The sequence below is a fragment of the Mustela erminea genome, chromosome 1 (assembly GCF_009829155.1).
Source record: "Mustela erminea isolate mMusErm1 chromosome 1, mMusErm1.Pri, whole genome shotgun sequence".
Classification (NCBI taxonomy): domain Eukaryota; kingdom Metazoa; phylum Chordata; class Mammalia; order Carnivora; family Mustelidae; genus Mustela; species Mustela erminea.
This window is the reverse complement of record NC_045614.1, coordinates 116,246,824-116,262,872: the sequence shown is the minus strand read 5'-3', so window position 1 is coordinate 116,262,872 and position 16,049 is coordinate 116,246,824. Positions and strand designations below refer to the sequence as shown.

Here is a 16,049-nt window from a genome sequence, read left to right as displayed (position 1 = left end):
TTTAATCACACATTTTTAACCACTACTTTGCAGTTCTTGGCTTATTATCAATGCTATTTTGGGGTAAATTATATTTTTTTGCAGAAGCAAACATCCTCTTTGATTACAGATTACAATCACTCATTAGTCACACATTAGATACAATGAAAGCGTTTGGTAACTTGTCAGTGTAGCAAATGACTGCCCCAAAAGATAGACATATGTATCTTTAAGGACAAATTTAATTTCTGACACCCTGTACAAAATTGTAAAAGCAAAGTGTCCAAAATAATAGGAGCAAAAGAAAGCACACAATTTTTTATTTCCATGGATGCTATCTTTAGAACAATCTGCATGATGATTTTGGTTGTGATGCTTGTGTGTTGGGAATCTTCTAACGGACTCTTTATTTACCCACATCTTAATATAGCTTTAAATATCTGTTTTATCCAATGTACAATCTTAACAAAAGTAGTTATATTACCACGTCTGGTACTGATTTTTACATGTCTGACTTTGCTATTAAATTTCAAGAAGGTTAATATTGCTTTTGTAACCCTGTCATGAGTAATGCATTTTCCCAGTAAACATGTCATAATTTTAAAAGCTGCTCAAGAAGCAGTGTTTTTGTTGAAATAGTTTTGCATTCATTTCTCTATTGTTTTTTAACCATAATATAGTGTGATGCTTTGAAAAGAATACGCATATTTATGTAATTAACACTTTTTGTTTTTAGCAAAACCTTGCCCATTAAAAACTAAGAAGGGCTGAGAAAACCATATAAATGGGCAACTTTTCAATGACAATATTTGCATTCAATTTTAAATTACCATCAAGTCTATATCTTGAAATGTATCCATAAAAGGAGTGAGGGAAGAGTATATTCTGGTAATATTTTCTCTATTTTATTTTTTTAATCTAAAATAAATGTTGACATTCAAAAGGTGCTTGCCACCTTTTGGCAGGGTTCTATATTCTAGAAGAACTGAATTCTCTGTGGGTCAGTATAAAATTAGAAGCTTAAATATGGACACATAAGTACTCTTTTCTACTGCAGTCTTAATTCCTGGTGGCAGAAGTTAAGACTTGGAAAGAATCCTAAAGATTAGCTAAACTCATGGTTTTCAAACTGTGTTCCCCTGAGCTGTTAGGCTCTTTGGGGATACTCAGGGTCATAAGGCCTCCCGCTTGGCCTCCCATCTTCTTGAGACCAGAGCATCTCTGCTTTTATCTGCTGTGACTATTAAAGTTCCAGGGAAGAAGGGAATCTCATGTTGGAGACAAAAAAGTAAAAAATTGTTGACTGAGGCCATCTTATAGATAAAGAAAGCAGTGTTTACTTAGGATGCGGTGCTAAGTCAGTGACAATGTCAGTTTTGTATCCTGGTCTCTTGTCTCTTGGTCTCAAGTTCACCCTACTAAATTACAATAAACTTTCCCTATACGTACAGTCACCGGTCTTTTTATGTAGTCATCCTGAGCTATATTACTAAAAACACACACTAAGAAATCCATAGCCCCATGTTCAAAATCAAGATGCTATGGAGGATAGAGTATCTAGGTAGTGAATGCATTTGAGCAGCATGTCGACCAAAACCAAGCCATTTAATCCTGTTAAGTTTGGGTGTACCATTACAGCCCTTAGGTAAAATACTGATTCACTTATTACTTAGCAAAATAATATTTAGGGAGTATTTTTTTTTAATTTTTAGTTGTGGTAAAAAAAATACATGAAATACAACTTACTATCATAACTATTTTTAAGTGTCAAGTTCATAGTGTTAACTACCTGTACATTCCATTATTGTGCCTGGTGATATCTTTCTCAGTGGAAAAAATTACTTGGGACTTAAATCCAAAAGAAAGATGATTTAAAGAATGTAAAGCTGAATTAAGATGCTACTTTTCCCCAAGACATATTTTATAGTGTTCCATAAGCTGTGCCAACTAAAAGAGGAATATGGTCAAATAATTTTTTTAATTTTTTAATTTTTTTATAAACATATAATGTATTATTAGCCCCAGGGGTACAGGTCTGTGAATTGCCAGGTTTACATACTTCACAGCACTCACCACAGCACATACCCTCCCCGATATCCATAACCCCACCACCCTCTCCCTACCACCCCCCCCCCCCGCCCTCCTCAGTTTGTTCTGTGACATTAAGAGTCACTTATGGTTTGTCTCCCTTGCAATCCCATCTTGTTTCATTTATTCTTTTCCTACTCAACCCCCCCACGTTGCATCTCCACTTCCTCATATCAGGGAGATCATATGATAGTTGTCTTTCTCGAATGGTCAAATAATTTTTGTAAATGTAGCATGCTATGTTCCTCCCTGTGAAATTCACAGGGAAAATTTGTATTTGAAAAACTCTGAAAGATCATACTGTAAAGATCTCTTTGATACTACAGAGTATCCCAAACTAATTTTCCATAGACTCTCTCTTCCTTTTTTGGAAATAATAAAAAAAAAAATTGATTTTTATTCTTCAGAGCTGATGTTTTATAGAACACATTTTTTTAAATCTCCTCTAATAGAACTTTGGCAGATTAAATCAAGGCAGGGGGAGACCTGTAAGGCAATCTGCATGTGGCTCTGATTTACCAATTCTTTATCCACATCTTGTGGATAGAATATTAATGGATATCCCATTAGTTCAATCATTCAACAAATACTTAGGCACAGTGTTAAATGTGCCTAAATGCAGTACTGGGTAAATGTATCAGGGCCCCTGACCTTACAGAGCTTACAATCCCATTGCCTAAAAAAGAAAAAGGAAATACAAGGAGCAAACGCAGTATTTGCTATTTCTGACACTCAGTTTATCTGGTTGTTTGTTTTGTTTTCCCTATTCTAAAATGAGGAAAGAGGAGGTGGGGTGGGGGGAGCAGAACACCAGTCTTGAAGTTTACAGTTTGCTCTTTGAATAGAGATATCCCAGATTTGCCTGAGGTCTACTTATGCATCAGCAATTGATCCATGATAATTCACTAGTAACCCAAAGATGGGCTTCTCTTATTTAGAAAGAGGGAAATAGGAAAGAAAAGAAAGCAAGAGAGGAAGGAGGGAATGTAGGAGGGAAAGAAAACAGGGTTTCCTAGTCTTTTCTTCTAGTGTAACTCCTTAGCTGTTGATGTTACTTACCTTCCACACAAGATTTCTTTCCAGTGTCAACTGAAGACTGGTCATTGGTCTGCGTGTCATCATTATTTTTCTGATAATTCAAAGCGTAGCTCTCTAGCACTGTCAGCTCGTGGTAGTAACCATGGGTCCTACCTCTGTTAGGAAATATTTTCTCTAATTAGCTATCCAAGCTTCTCTCTAAGGCTTTGACCTTTATGCTGAAAATTTGTGCCTTCATGTGAGCAGCACATGTCTCCTAAACAAAAGACCAGCCCAGAGGCATGAACATTGCTTGGTTCTCCAGACCTGTCCCATCCCTAGGATACTCATACTCATCTTTTGGATACAGTCCAAAAGATATTCCTGAAGATTTCAAGAAAAGCCCCACCTTCTTAGTAGACCATGCCTTCATGTCCCTTTCTCTTGTATGGAAGTGAGTGACTTGCAGGCTAATTCCTATATATACCACTTAAAAAGAAATGTTGGTAAAGGTTACCGGCCTTTGGTCCCAGAGATTTGAGAAGAGTAGGGTGCAAAATTGAAGAGAAAAATTTAAAAAGAGAATTAAATTGAAGGAAGAGAAGGAAGACCTTTTGGTGGCTATGGTTTCCTGGCTGTATGTGCTGACATGGATGTGTCCCAGGTGATTCTCTAAGTGGGTCCTGAGCTGAATCCTCTGGAACATTGCAACTTCATTTTGCTTTTTCTCTCCTGCCAGTCCCAGCTTTTCCTTCAATGGGAACAATGTGAGATAAGATCATTATCAGAATACAATGAGGAAAGGATTTAGGAGAGAATTTGGTATTTTCAAATTAAAATTAAGAATTAACGTTAGTCTGTTTTCTTTTTCTAGTTAGCTGGGAATCCATTTTCCAATTCCTTCTCCTTTCTGTCATTTGCCTATTGATAATATGGTAGGCCAGGCAGTGCTTATCCTTTTTATTCCTTTTAATTAACTTTTTAAAATGACGTATGTTTACTTGTATGGATTTCTATTCTCTCTTCTCACCAAATCTGTTCGGCTTATTTTTTATTTACACGCCACTACCCACTGCTGTGAATTAACAATAACAAAAAATCTGCACTCTTCCCTTCCACCTCTTGAACTGGAGAAACAGTTAGCTAATAAGAGGCTAAATGAGCCTTAGAGTATAGAGAAGCTGGAATCCTTAAATTATTTAAATTGAAAAATGGCTGGTTTTACAATCAGAAAAACTCAAGTGGACCATAAGCCCTACTTGATTGTCCCCTCCTTATCTGGATGATCTTGTAATGACAGCTGGAGTTATCTGCCATCAGCATCACTGTCCACAAAAGCTTCTACTCTCTCTGCTCAACTCTTCAGCAGCCCTGGGGAGCTGGAGCTGTTTCAGGGGAGAGGGCCCTGGAGGATTGGAAACTTTATTAAAATGCAAAGCTGTCTCTAGTGACATAAAAGCTCAGTAAAAAGTGATGGATCTAAGACCGCAGAGCCAGAAATGATCGACAGAATGAAAAACTGAGATTTCATATACCGACACCAAAAGGCTAGGGTCAGTGTAAAATAAAAAGCAACATGAAATAAAACAGCAGTGTAATATACAGAGCAAGAGATGGAGGGAAAGGAAAACACCACATTTCACCATGAGTAGTACGACAGAGGTCAGTGTCAGACTGGTCCCTTGCAGAATTTGCCCTCAGGAAGTAGCCCTCTGGCATGGATTGTGGGAAGTCAGGACAGCTGGCTGCTTTGAAAGGTTAAGGAAACACACACACACACACATACACACCCAGATATTTCTGATTTTCTCTTGGTGAGCAATTCATTCTCGAACTGTCATCCATGAATTTTCGGAGACTCTTTGTTACTAATAGAATTATTACTACTAACAGACAGTAATAAGAGGCCATCACCCTTTGGCTTGAAATCTGGAAGTGGCCCTTCACTTCATTTGCCAAATAACCATGAGGAATCTAATCTTCTAAATATATTTTAAGTGTATTTGCCCAATTTGATCCATCGTTCTACAAAATAAGGTCTTAAATTTACTTGATACTTTGTCCATTTAACTTCAAGGATTCCATGTTTATTACTCACTAATAAGTTGGAATATTGAAATGAAAATTGAGGCACTAAAATATATAACAATTAAGTAATTTGTTGTAAACCAGGAAAATTAAAAACAAGGCTCACTTTCAATTTGAGTATACTAAGCTCTTCATAAATCCCTCTTCCTTTATTTTGCTTCAAAATTACTTATTAGAAAAAAAAATCACTCTGAGCACAAAAAGTCATAATTATATTCAAAATACTTGGAGCTCATGAAAACCAAGGTAGTATGTTACCTTTTGTACTTCACAGCTTTGAAAGCATTTCTTAAGAAAGATTTGTTAACCATGCCATCACCACCTAATAACTACCAACAACCATTTATTGAGTGCTTACTGTATTTCTCCCCAGCTCTTCTCCCTTTTCCAAGCCTTGTCATCAAACCTAATTTTCACTTCTGCTCAGGAACCTGGAAAAGGAAAAAAAAAGCATTGGCCTCAATTACCCAACTGGTAATTACTCTTTTTATGCAACTAGAAAGTTTGGTTAGCAAATGAAAAGCAAAAACAAAAACAAACAAACAAACAAACAAACAACGACTAAATGAAGTACCCCATTTCTTCAAATTCAGCAGAAGACATTAAGATTACTGGTTGGATCACAGTTATTCCAAGTATCAGTAGAACACCCGCCCCCAAGTACGTAATACTTTTGTCCTTATTTTTCCTAAAAATATTGTGTTTACACTTGACGTGTTTATAAACCAAATTTTTGTGATGAGAAAAGATTGGCAGAATTACTTAAGATGTTTTTTCCATGTTCAGTTAGGAGATGGCTTAAGATGTGACCTTGTAAACAAGCTTCCTTCTCCAATGTGAAAAAACAAGGTCTTCTCTGTCCCCCAAAAAGAGACCAGGCACCAGAAAACAGAGAGGCCCCTTTGTCCTGCTCTCTCCTCATCCCCATTAGTATGCACTGCTGCAAACTTGAGGCCCAGTGAGGAACTTCTTTGACTTGGGCGGTTGGTTTGTGCAAACTCCCAACCTTTGTTCCACAGGGACACTCATGTCAAATGATAGTCCCTCATAGGAACTGTAGGTCCTCCATGTTCCCTCGTTCAGGACAGTGTATTGTAGTGCAAGTGAGTGAAAGCAGTGCTATTATAAGGATAACCCTGAGCTTGCTGGAATTCATTCTTAAATAGGTTGTGTGGAAACCCCAGAGCTTTATTACTATTTCACATTTCTTTTTTTTTTTTTTTTTTAAGATTTTATTTATTTAACAGAGAGAGAGAGCACAAGCAGGAATAGCTTCAGGCAGAGGGAGAGGGAAAAGCAGAGTCCCTGCTAATCAAGGAGTCCAATGTGGGGCTCGATCCCAGGACCCCCTGGGATCATGACCTGAGCCGAAGGCAGACGTCCAACCAACTGAGCCAACCAGGTGTCCCTATTTTATGTTTCTTATAACATATTTCAATCACAGCTGATTATGACACACCAGAGATCATGACACTGGGGTTGAAAACTATCTACTTCATCAAACTGACAACCAAAGTGGCAGAACTAATAGATGATAAGAGATGCTTAGATTCCTGGGGCCAACCCAAGGTCTGAGAGGGTGCTCTGAATCAACTCTGGTTCTTCGGAATCTTTGTGCAAATGACAGGACTAAATGGTACTGCTCTGCCCCTTTCAGCCTGGTGCCCCCCTCGCACCCAATGGGTTCAATAGCCTCGAGTTTATGGGGCAGGGCAGAGTAGGTTTACATTAAACTAGGATTTAAATAAGCATAAGAAACCAAATACTGTTAACAACATGAAATTCATTTTATGGGTCATGATGAAATGTTTGTCTTTTTATTGGTTATGTTATTGGCATGTGTTAACTTGGACTTTACATTGAAAACAAAATTGGGGTGCCTGGGTGGCTCAGTCAATTAAGCGTCCGACTCTTCATTTCAGCTTAGGTCATGATCTCAGGGTCCTGGATTCCAGGCCCGAGTCAGGCTCCATGCTCAGCCGGGAATCTGCTTGAGGATTCTCTCTCCCTCTCCTTCTGCCCATTGCCCCACCCACGTGCTTGCTCTCTCTCTCAAATAAACAAGTAAATCTTTTTTAAAAAAATTGTTAAATAAAGAAACAGGCCAATACTGGGGGTGTCTGGCTGGCTCAGTCAGTGGAGTATGTGACTCTTGATATCAGGGTTGTGGGTTTGATCCCCATGTTGTGTAGAGATTGCTTAAAATAAAATCTTAAAAAAAAGAGAAAAGGCCAATAGTGATCCTATATCGCGGACAAGTTAAATCAGAATCTCTGAGAATGGGTCCTAGGTATCAATATTTTAAAGCTCCACAGATAATTCCAATGTGCAACCAAGGTTGAGAACCACTAGTCTAAGGAAGGGAAAAGGGTGGGAGAGGGAGCTCAGTCTAGAGAGAGATGCTAAAATTGTGGTGATACAGTTGTAACTGGTGTTATTTAGATTTGTCAGCCTGGTATTCTGAATGCTGCTGGGGACACTGGAGATGGGCCTAACACATGTCCAGACAGTAGTCACTCCCTGCCTGTCTCTGTGCATCTGTCCTTGAAGCCTATACCCCTGGGAGTCAAGGACAAGAGAAGTGGTGACTTCTCCACAGCTACAGAATTGTCTCAGAACTGATTCAGTAAAACCTTTCTCTACTTCTCGTTCTCTAGAGGCAGATCAAAGTAGAGAGTTCTGGGCCTACTACAAACTTCCTCAGAATAGACAGATTCAGAGCAGAGTTTAAAAAAAATAATATAGGATGTCTATTGTGAGTAAAGTACTGACTTAATCCTCATTACAACCCCATCAGGCAGGTATTAGATGTGCCTCCATTTTACAGATGAAGATACTGACAAACAGCCACGTAAGAGGGCTGCCCTGAGGTCATACAGCTAATGTATATCTAAGTCTGGACATTTACTCTAAGACAGATGGAAAACTGACCAAGGGTCACCCTCGCTATTCATGGACAGCTGTCTGTGTCAAAAGAATCTTCCATTCATTAGATAGAGAATCAAATTAGTATGCTAATTGTGTTCTTTGCAAGTATGTGTAAGCAAGCATTATACTCACAGACATAGGAAAGAATCTTAGTATTCAGACACCAGTATGGTATGTGTCCTCTTTTGAAACATCATCACTAGTTCTCCTGACCCATTTAAGTCCAGTGGAGTTTCTTTGATTGAAAAAAAAAAAAAAAAGTGTTTGGAGTATGTAAGAGAACACAGCATATACATCTAAGCTCAAGCTCACATGAAACCTTTGGAAACTAGATATGTGTCCTTGTTACAACATTTCTGGAAAATGGAAATCCTCTTGAATTCGTAGTGGTAGGAAAGGAAAAGAAAATTATATTTGGTTTGTTCTTCCTATGAAGCCCTAGAGTGGAATAGTGTCACTGGGATTGACATCAACTCTAAACATCTGGAGCCATCTGTTTCCTATTTTGTAAACTTCTTTCAACCAGAAATTGCTAGCTACCTAAAGAAACAGCCTAAGGTAGGATGAGCCCTCAGCCAGTTTGAAGAACGCCTATCTTCTGTTGACTCATCAAGCATTGCCTTGTCTCTATTACCTTAGGTTCTGTTGCTCTAGCTCCTTCTTCTTTAACCCTTTCCCAGCTTACTGCCACATCTTGTCCCTCTCCCTTTCCCTCTCAGCGACCTTATTCCCTGTCCCTCTACCCTCTGGGCCAAAACCTGCTCTCAGATCCTTCATTCATATGAAGGTAAAGGTGGTTGGTAACAGCTAAAAATAGTTATGATTTCTGGGGTGATAGGCACTTTAACAGAGATCAAATCCTTTAAGCTATAAGGGCAGTGTTCTTGTGACATAATTATAGGCAGTGTTTCTCTGGAGAATGATGATACCTCTCCAGCCTTGCCCCTCCCATGGCTGCCTGCTGTTTTCCTGAAAAGGTCAGTGCCTTTCATGTTTTTATTCCAAGTGCTTGGCATGGTGAACAGCATATTTGGCACTCAGTAATGAAGGAAGCGCTGGCCTGAGGAAAATTCATTGCAACAATAAAGATGCCCTGACACAGATGAAGGGGAAGATGTTGGATTCATTTTGAGACAAAATTCCATAGGAAGAAGCCAGAGAGAGCAATAAGAGGAGATAGCCTAGTACCATCATTTGAACTCTCCAAGAAGACCATGTCAGTTTTAAGAGACTTCTGAGAATTCCAGCCATCCCTCAGATCTAAAACCTGGTTTTATGTAGCATCTCTGCTGCATTGCAATTTGTTGTTTTTGAGTTGCACACAAAGTGGGATAAAGAGTAAATGAGTCATTCCAAAAATATTTGTTAAGCACCTATTATGAACCAGGAATGCTGCTAGCTAGGCACTGTAGAGTTGCTGTCCTCATGAAGCGAACATTCTACCTAAAGAGTCTAATGTGAAAGCATTTATTATGAAGTTTGGTATTTAATCAGAGTCCTATTGAGTGCTGCAAAGGAAGATTGCAGGGTACTAAGAAAGCATGGAATAGAGGGATACGACCTAACACAATAGGTCAGGCAAAACTCCTCAGAGGGAAAAAAAAAAGTCAGTTAAGCTTATTCCTGAAGGATGAGTGGGAGTTAGCTGGGCAGAGAATTCATAAAAGGAGTGGACATTCCTAATAAACATTTGATCCTGAGAATAGTCTTTGTTCCATTTCTTGATGTTGCCTGGCTAGAAAACATGTTGAGGTCTTTGAGAGTAGCTACTTATTCAATCAAGGCTCTGAATTCAGACAAAAGAAAATATTGGAGTAAAAAAAAGAATCATTTCCATAGATGTCAACAACTTCACGAAACACACACATGTGTACTGTGATCACACCCATTGCTCTTTTTCTGGGCTCTCACCTGGATTGTTAGCACGAATGCCCAGCAGACATACCCCAGCAGCACTCTTGAGGCCAGCAGCTTTCAAATTCCGAAATGTCCACAGACTAGACTGTCTGTATAGCTCTATCCAGAAACTCCGGGTGGAAGAAAAGGAGTTAGGAAAAAAGGAATGCGTCAAGGAACAGAAAATCTCAGAGAGGGCCTGGGCTATGCTAGCCTGGTCTGTCTGACCATCCCACACTTCTTTTATTTAATATGGAGCCAATGCTTTGTATATCTGCAAAGAAGACATTCCCAAGCTCATCGTGCCATTTTATACATCATCTTCCCTTGCTCCTGTTCTTCAGCTAATGAAATTCTTTTTCCTAAAAACTCAGTTCTGGCATCTTATCCTCTTATCCCACTGTCCCAATCTAATTTAGATATCCCTCCTTTGTGCTCTCATACCATGCTGCGCTTTTATACCTTATCACAGCTATATTATAATAATTGATTTACTTATCTGACTTATCTACTTCGTGAGGGAGTAAGTTCCTTAAGGGCAAGACTCATGTTTTAATCATTTTCGTATCCCTAGTCCCTAGAAGAGTACTTAAAAATCCACTGAATGAATTAATGTTCATGCATGATAGTTACTTTTCCTTTCTTAACCTCTGGAGAGATGTAGAGACCTCGATTTTGCATATCTGGTAAATAAGCCTGGATTTGTATGTAGGAAACTTTTGACCCATGCCAGTCTGAAATTCTCAATTTGTAGGTAAGCCTGTTGTAGTTACCTTAACTGGGCTGGTCTCTACAGCCTTTCTTTGAAAACATCTTAAGAACTAATAATAACAGGTATACATGGTCCGGCTCACCAGTATATTAGTTAAGAACAAGATTGGTTTTGATATTCAGCACTGAATAAGATAGAACCATAGGCATTTGTCTGATATTTTAGTCAATGCACTTTAAATAATTTCCATATTTCATATTAGAAATGGCATCATTTTGAAGCTAGAAGCAAGGAAAGTATTAATTGTACCTAGCAGGATATTGCCACATAGTAAGTACTTAAGTATTTATTTAATGAGAAAAGGAAAAGATACATTAAAACATAAATAATTGGATGCATTATGAATACAGCAAATTCACAAGAGCCCTCAAGCCATGAGTTACAGTAAGGGACTTATTATTGGCAAAAAATGACAAAGCCATCAAACATAAAATATAAAAGTTATTGGAGAGGTTCCTGGGTGGCTTAGTTAGTTAAGGGTCCAACTCTTGATTTCAGCTCAGGTCATGATCTCAGAGTCATGAGATCAAGTCCACGGCAGGCTCTGTGCTCAAAGGAGAGTCTGTTGAGATTCTCTCGTTCCTTCTCTCTGTGCCCTTACCCCAACTCGCGTGCTTTCGCTCACTCACTGTCTCTCTCAAATAAATAAATAAAATCTTTAAAAAATTATTTAAAAATAGAAGCTTAAGATCACACCTTCCAACCAAACAAGATCCAAATATCATTCAAATAATGAAAAAAAAAAAAAGGCTAACCTGGAGAAGGCAAGTGTTTGGTATATGAGGAGAATGTATTCTAAGCTCAAGAGAAATCCCCATACAAGCCAATCTTTCTTCTCATCCCTCCCTGCCACATACAACTACCACCCCCACATGCACAGGTCATGGGTGTCTTATCTCCTTGTTTTCCTGAAATAATCTGATTTGAAAAAGAAGATGTTTAGAGATGAGAGTCGGGGAAGAGAAAGTTCCCTTCAGCTGAAATTCTCCTTCCTTTCCTGCCTATGATTCTTCAAGGCAGGCATAATTCATTGCCACCTCCTCTATGAAAGCCTTCTCTGACCTGTGAGAGCCCCCAACTAATTGCCCATTTCCTCTGCTCTCCCTCTACAGCTTACCTCTTCCCCTCCTTTGCAACTTATTCCATGATCTTTTATTGTAGTTGCCTACATCTACCTATGCCTGTCCTTCCTCGAGAAAAGGAGCTTTGAAAGAGGGGTTGTTTCTCATTTATCTTCATATCCCACTCTCCCTCTCGAGCTTTCTCTATTCCTAACCTCGAGCCTGGGAAAAAGTAGGAATGCGGATAATGTTTGTTGGATGAAGGCAGGGAAGAAGAAAAGAAGAAAAAAAAAAGGAAGAAAGTTTATTTCTGGAGAAAAGAGCCTTTGCCTTCTTTCCTCAAAATAATATCTCTTTCTAAAATCAGGGCAGCCCGTTTCCTTTCCCTAAGCGGTAGGGTATGTGCCCTTCAACACCTTAGTTTGGCAAAGAGCCCAAATTCCATCTCCAACCAGCTGAGTCACTTTCAGTTTCTTTGTGGTTCATTCATGCTTTTCCCCTTCATTGACACATTAACATTTCATGGTGAGTGGGCCCTGTTCAGCTAGCGGCCCCTCTCAGCCCCCGCACCTCTAAGCTGTCCTCACTTCACTAGTTCCCAATTGCCTGCCTCTCGGGGGGCTCTGTCATTGTCAGCATATAGCTGGAGGAGCTGTTGGTTCGCCGTTGCCACACTTAAGTTTTCATTATTAACAACGCGAGCCAAACTCAGAATGAGAGCCCTCTGCCAGAGGCGATCTTCTCTTACGTGTTCTCCTCAGAAGTACCCTGGTTGTTTTAAGAAAATGAGAGAAAAATAGATAGTGAAAGAAAGAACTGGGCAAATCTAATATTTGCTTCATTTGGTATCCTGTCAAAATCTCTCATTTTTATTTTCCTCAAATACCTGTACAAATCTTACCTCCATGCCTTCTACAACCCGGACTTCTGAAGCATTTCTACTTCGATCTTGGTTTGTACGTCAGCAGTTTCTACCCTAACCTCGAGACAAGCAATAATCCGTGAACAAATTTTAGTAATTAAAGATCTAACATCTCTAAGCATGGAATACAAGTTTCTGTTTATTGATTTTGAAAAGGAAATTGCATGTGCGTGTGTGCGTGCGCACACACACGCGCGCGTGTGCGTATTTGTTACAAGTTTAGCATTTCAAGATTTACTTTTGCATCTTGGGCCCTTAGTAGGTGCTCAATAACTCCCTGCTGACACAGTGATTAGTTTTAGTAGCTCCCTGTTATTTCCAGAGACACGGCATTTTCCAGACTTTTCTGATCAACAAATGAAATGTAGCTTTTCTTAAAGCTGTGGAAATAGAATAATTCATATTGCGAGGTTATTTATTACCAGCCAGACCCTCATCTTGCTCTACGGGGCTCTGATAATCACCTATTTCAGAAGCCATTAGCCTTCTGTGTGTTGCAAAGCACTCTTCACCATAACGTGTCTATGCCTTTGTATTCTAGGGGAAGGAATGGTGTGTACTGAAGTAACAGACCTCTGTTGACCAAGTAAGAAAGTCTTTGATGCACAAATAGTACATTTAACTGCTTTTATTTGATAGTGTTGAAATTAAACAGTGTATGGAATCCCTGCCCAGGTTTGGAAATATATAAAACCTCTGAGAATATGTACATTAATTCAGATGCTTAAAATTATAGAAACACAGACGGATAAGAAAAATATGCATTGAAAGAATGTAACAATCAGGGCTTAGGCACTTACAGGAGGACAGCGGGAGTTGGATTTAACTTATTGATTTTAGAACCACCATGGAAAAAAAAGGCGAAATATTGCCTTTCCTGTTTTCAGATAATAATGACTGTTGTTGCAAATTATAAAATTTAATTAGCTATATAAATGCCAGAGGAACAAATAGTGTGCTATTGTCTTGATATCTTTCCAGAAATTAGTCTTTTAAAATAAATTTGCCATATTAATCATCTAAAAATATTTTTGATCACTGAATTAATAGTTTGCAGCCTGTTTTCAGGTACTCATTGCCATAGGTGATTGCTTCTTAATTACTACATGGGCTCTTTCTATTCACTCATATTAATTCATGTTTTCTGGCACAGTCCCAAAAGGCAGCCTTGCCCTATATCTTCTAATTACTTCTATAATTGAATTTGCCCACTTTTTCTAACCTATTTTTTAAACTGACTGTGTTTGTTCATGGTTTATTGTGTCTTTTTTGTGTCAGTTCTCTGCAAGCAGAATGTACATTGATTCTTTCCTCGTTTCTCATTAATTTTCAAGAGCTTTGCTGCATGTCTGTTTTCTCAGTCTGTCAGACCTATTGCTAAACCAAAAAAAAAAAAAAGGACTCTTATTATTAAAGGTTAGGTAAAATAGACTGAAGTTAATTAATTCATTAGTAACTCTGAGCCAATTACTGAAGCCTTCTCTTATTTATATACTTGTTAACAAGACAGAAATGAGAAAGGCCAATTACAGGCACATGTCCTTCAGAAGTTCAGCAAACCCAGAGCTTATGCATTTATTGACACCCCTCCAAAAAATTTTCAGTTTATATATTACGTGGGTGACATTGCATTTAAAAATTATCAGCTAACACTCTATTCCATTCTAGTAATAAATTTTAAAAGATTTTACCCCCATCCATAGAAATCTTTAATAATATGCCTAATATTACTAAATTCTTCTAAAATCATCTCAAGGAGTATTGTTTAGCTTTAGCCATTACGAAAGTAGAAGATATTTGACTTGTTTTCTGATTTTATTATTCTGTACCTTCCAAGCTACTAAGGTTTTGATTCGTGAAATGGGATAATTAACTCGCAGATCTCATATATTAGAACCCTCTAAAGTATGTTTTACCTGATTTTTATTGAATGTGCCCAAACTTTACAATGTGTGGAAAGACAATTTTTCCCCAGACTTTTCCCGGAGACCAACATAAAAACTTTACCTGCCTCATCCCTACACACCGCCTGCACTATACGTACTATATCCATTACCTCCCCTTCCCTGCCTGAGAAATATTTTGTTAAATTAACAGGGCTTTGGAGGGAAGGGGGCCAGTGATTGATTAGTTTCTATACATCTGCATTCTCTACATATGTTGCTGTCAGCGTGGAACCAACAAATCAAGAGTCAATTGACACTAATGTCTCAATAAATTGGTTGTTGGACTGAATTAAAACTGATTTGAGTGTTTGGTTTTGGTTTTGGTTTATTTTTCTTAACCTCACGTGGACACAGATTTCCACAGATAAGTGATGCCATAATAATGCCCAACAGTTGAGGTTTTCCTCAGTCCCAAATGTATTTGATTGTAATCAATTATTTCATAGCCTAATAATGACCGTCACAGCACCCCAGAATAAGCAGATGATTAGTCCAGGTCCTTGATTCTTAGAAGACCAGAGGAAAACAGTTTAAAAATGTGCCATGTACCTTAGTCGGGAAGCCTTTCTTAATACTTCTCCCATCTGAGGTTAACACCTGCTTGCCTCCGAATTGCCACACTCTCATATTTATAGCTATCTTATGGAACATTTTACTTTCTACCCTGGATTAGAATGAACTGTATCTTTCTCTCTGCTGTATTATTCCCTAATTGAAGAAATAAGTGACTGACCAGCAGTCAACCCAGTGTCTGGCAAGTAGTTGGCCCTCAGGGAATATGTGCCAAAAGAATTGAGGATGAGGAATCCATAATTTCTCTTTCACGTGTCCAATGTCTAACCTCCCTCGCTGTCTAGGCTCACTAAAGAATCTCATGCTTGAAATCAGTTAATGTATCTTAATTTTCTGGGGTAACTGCAATAAATTGGTAACAAATGTTCCATTATTAATCCATTATGTAGGCTTCTCTGCTCCAAGATTAAAAATCTATACTAATTTTTCCACAGATGAACTGTTTCTCATTCCTTTAATTACTACATGACTTTTTTTTTTTTTCTAATGGCTTTATGGACCTTAAGTTTGTTATTTTGGGCCAAGACCACACAGGCCCTTTTTGGTCTTCAAATTCCGTGTGCGCCATGGTCTCTGTATTTTCAGAAACACCTATGTGAAACACAAATTAGGTTTCTTGGACTCCTTCACTCCTTAACCCATCAGCTCTTCATGTCCCTGCTTCAGTGAAGCTGGTTTTCCTTCAGCAAACTTGGGTATATTGCCCTGCCTTTCTTTCATTTTACCCACCCTTCCTTCCTTCCCTTTTTCCTCCTTCCTTCTTTCTTTCCTTATTTCCT

General features: G+C 38.5%; 1 protein-coding gene and 1 long non-coding RNA gene across 5 annotated transcripts in view; one reads left to right on the top strand and one right to left on the bottom strand.

The window, feature by feature from the left end:
- SOX2 (SRY-box transcription factor 2) overlaps positions 1-16,049 on the top strand; it is a 675,778-nt gene that overhangs the window by 586,609 nt on the left and 73,120 nt on the right. The gene's annotated exons all lie outside the window — the stretch shown is intronic.
- LOC116588645 overlaps positions 1-16,049 on the bottom strand; it is a 141,485-nt gene that overhangs the window by 66,112 nt on the left and 59,324 nt on the right. The window contains exon 2 of the long non-coding RNA XR_004285032.1: positions 5,531-5,603. This is a non-coding gene — a long non-coding RNA (uncharacterized LOC116588645). The remainder of the gene's footprint in view (positions 1-5,530; positions 5,604-16,049) is intronic.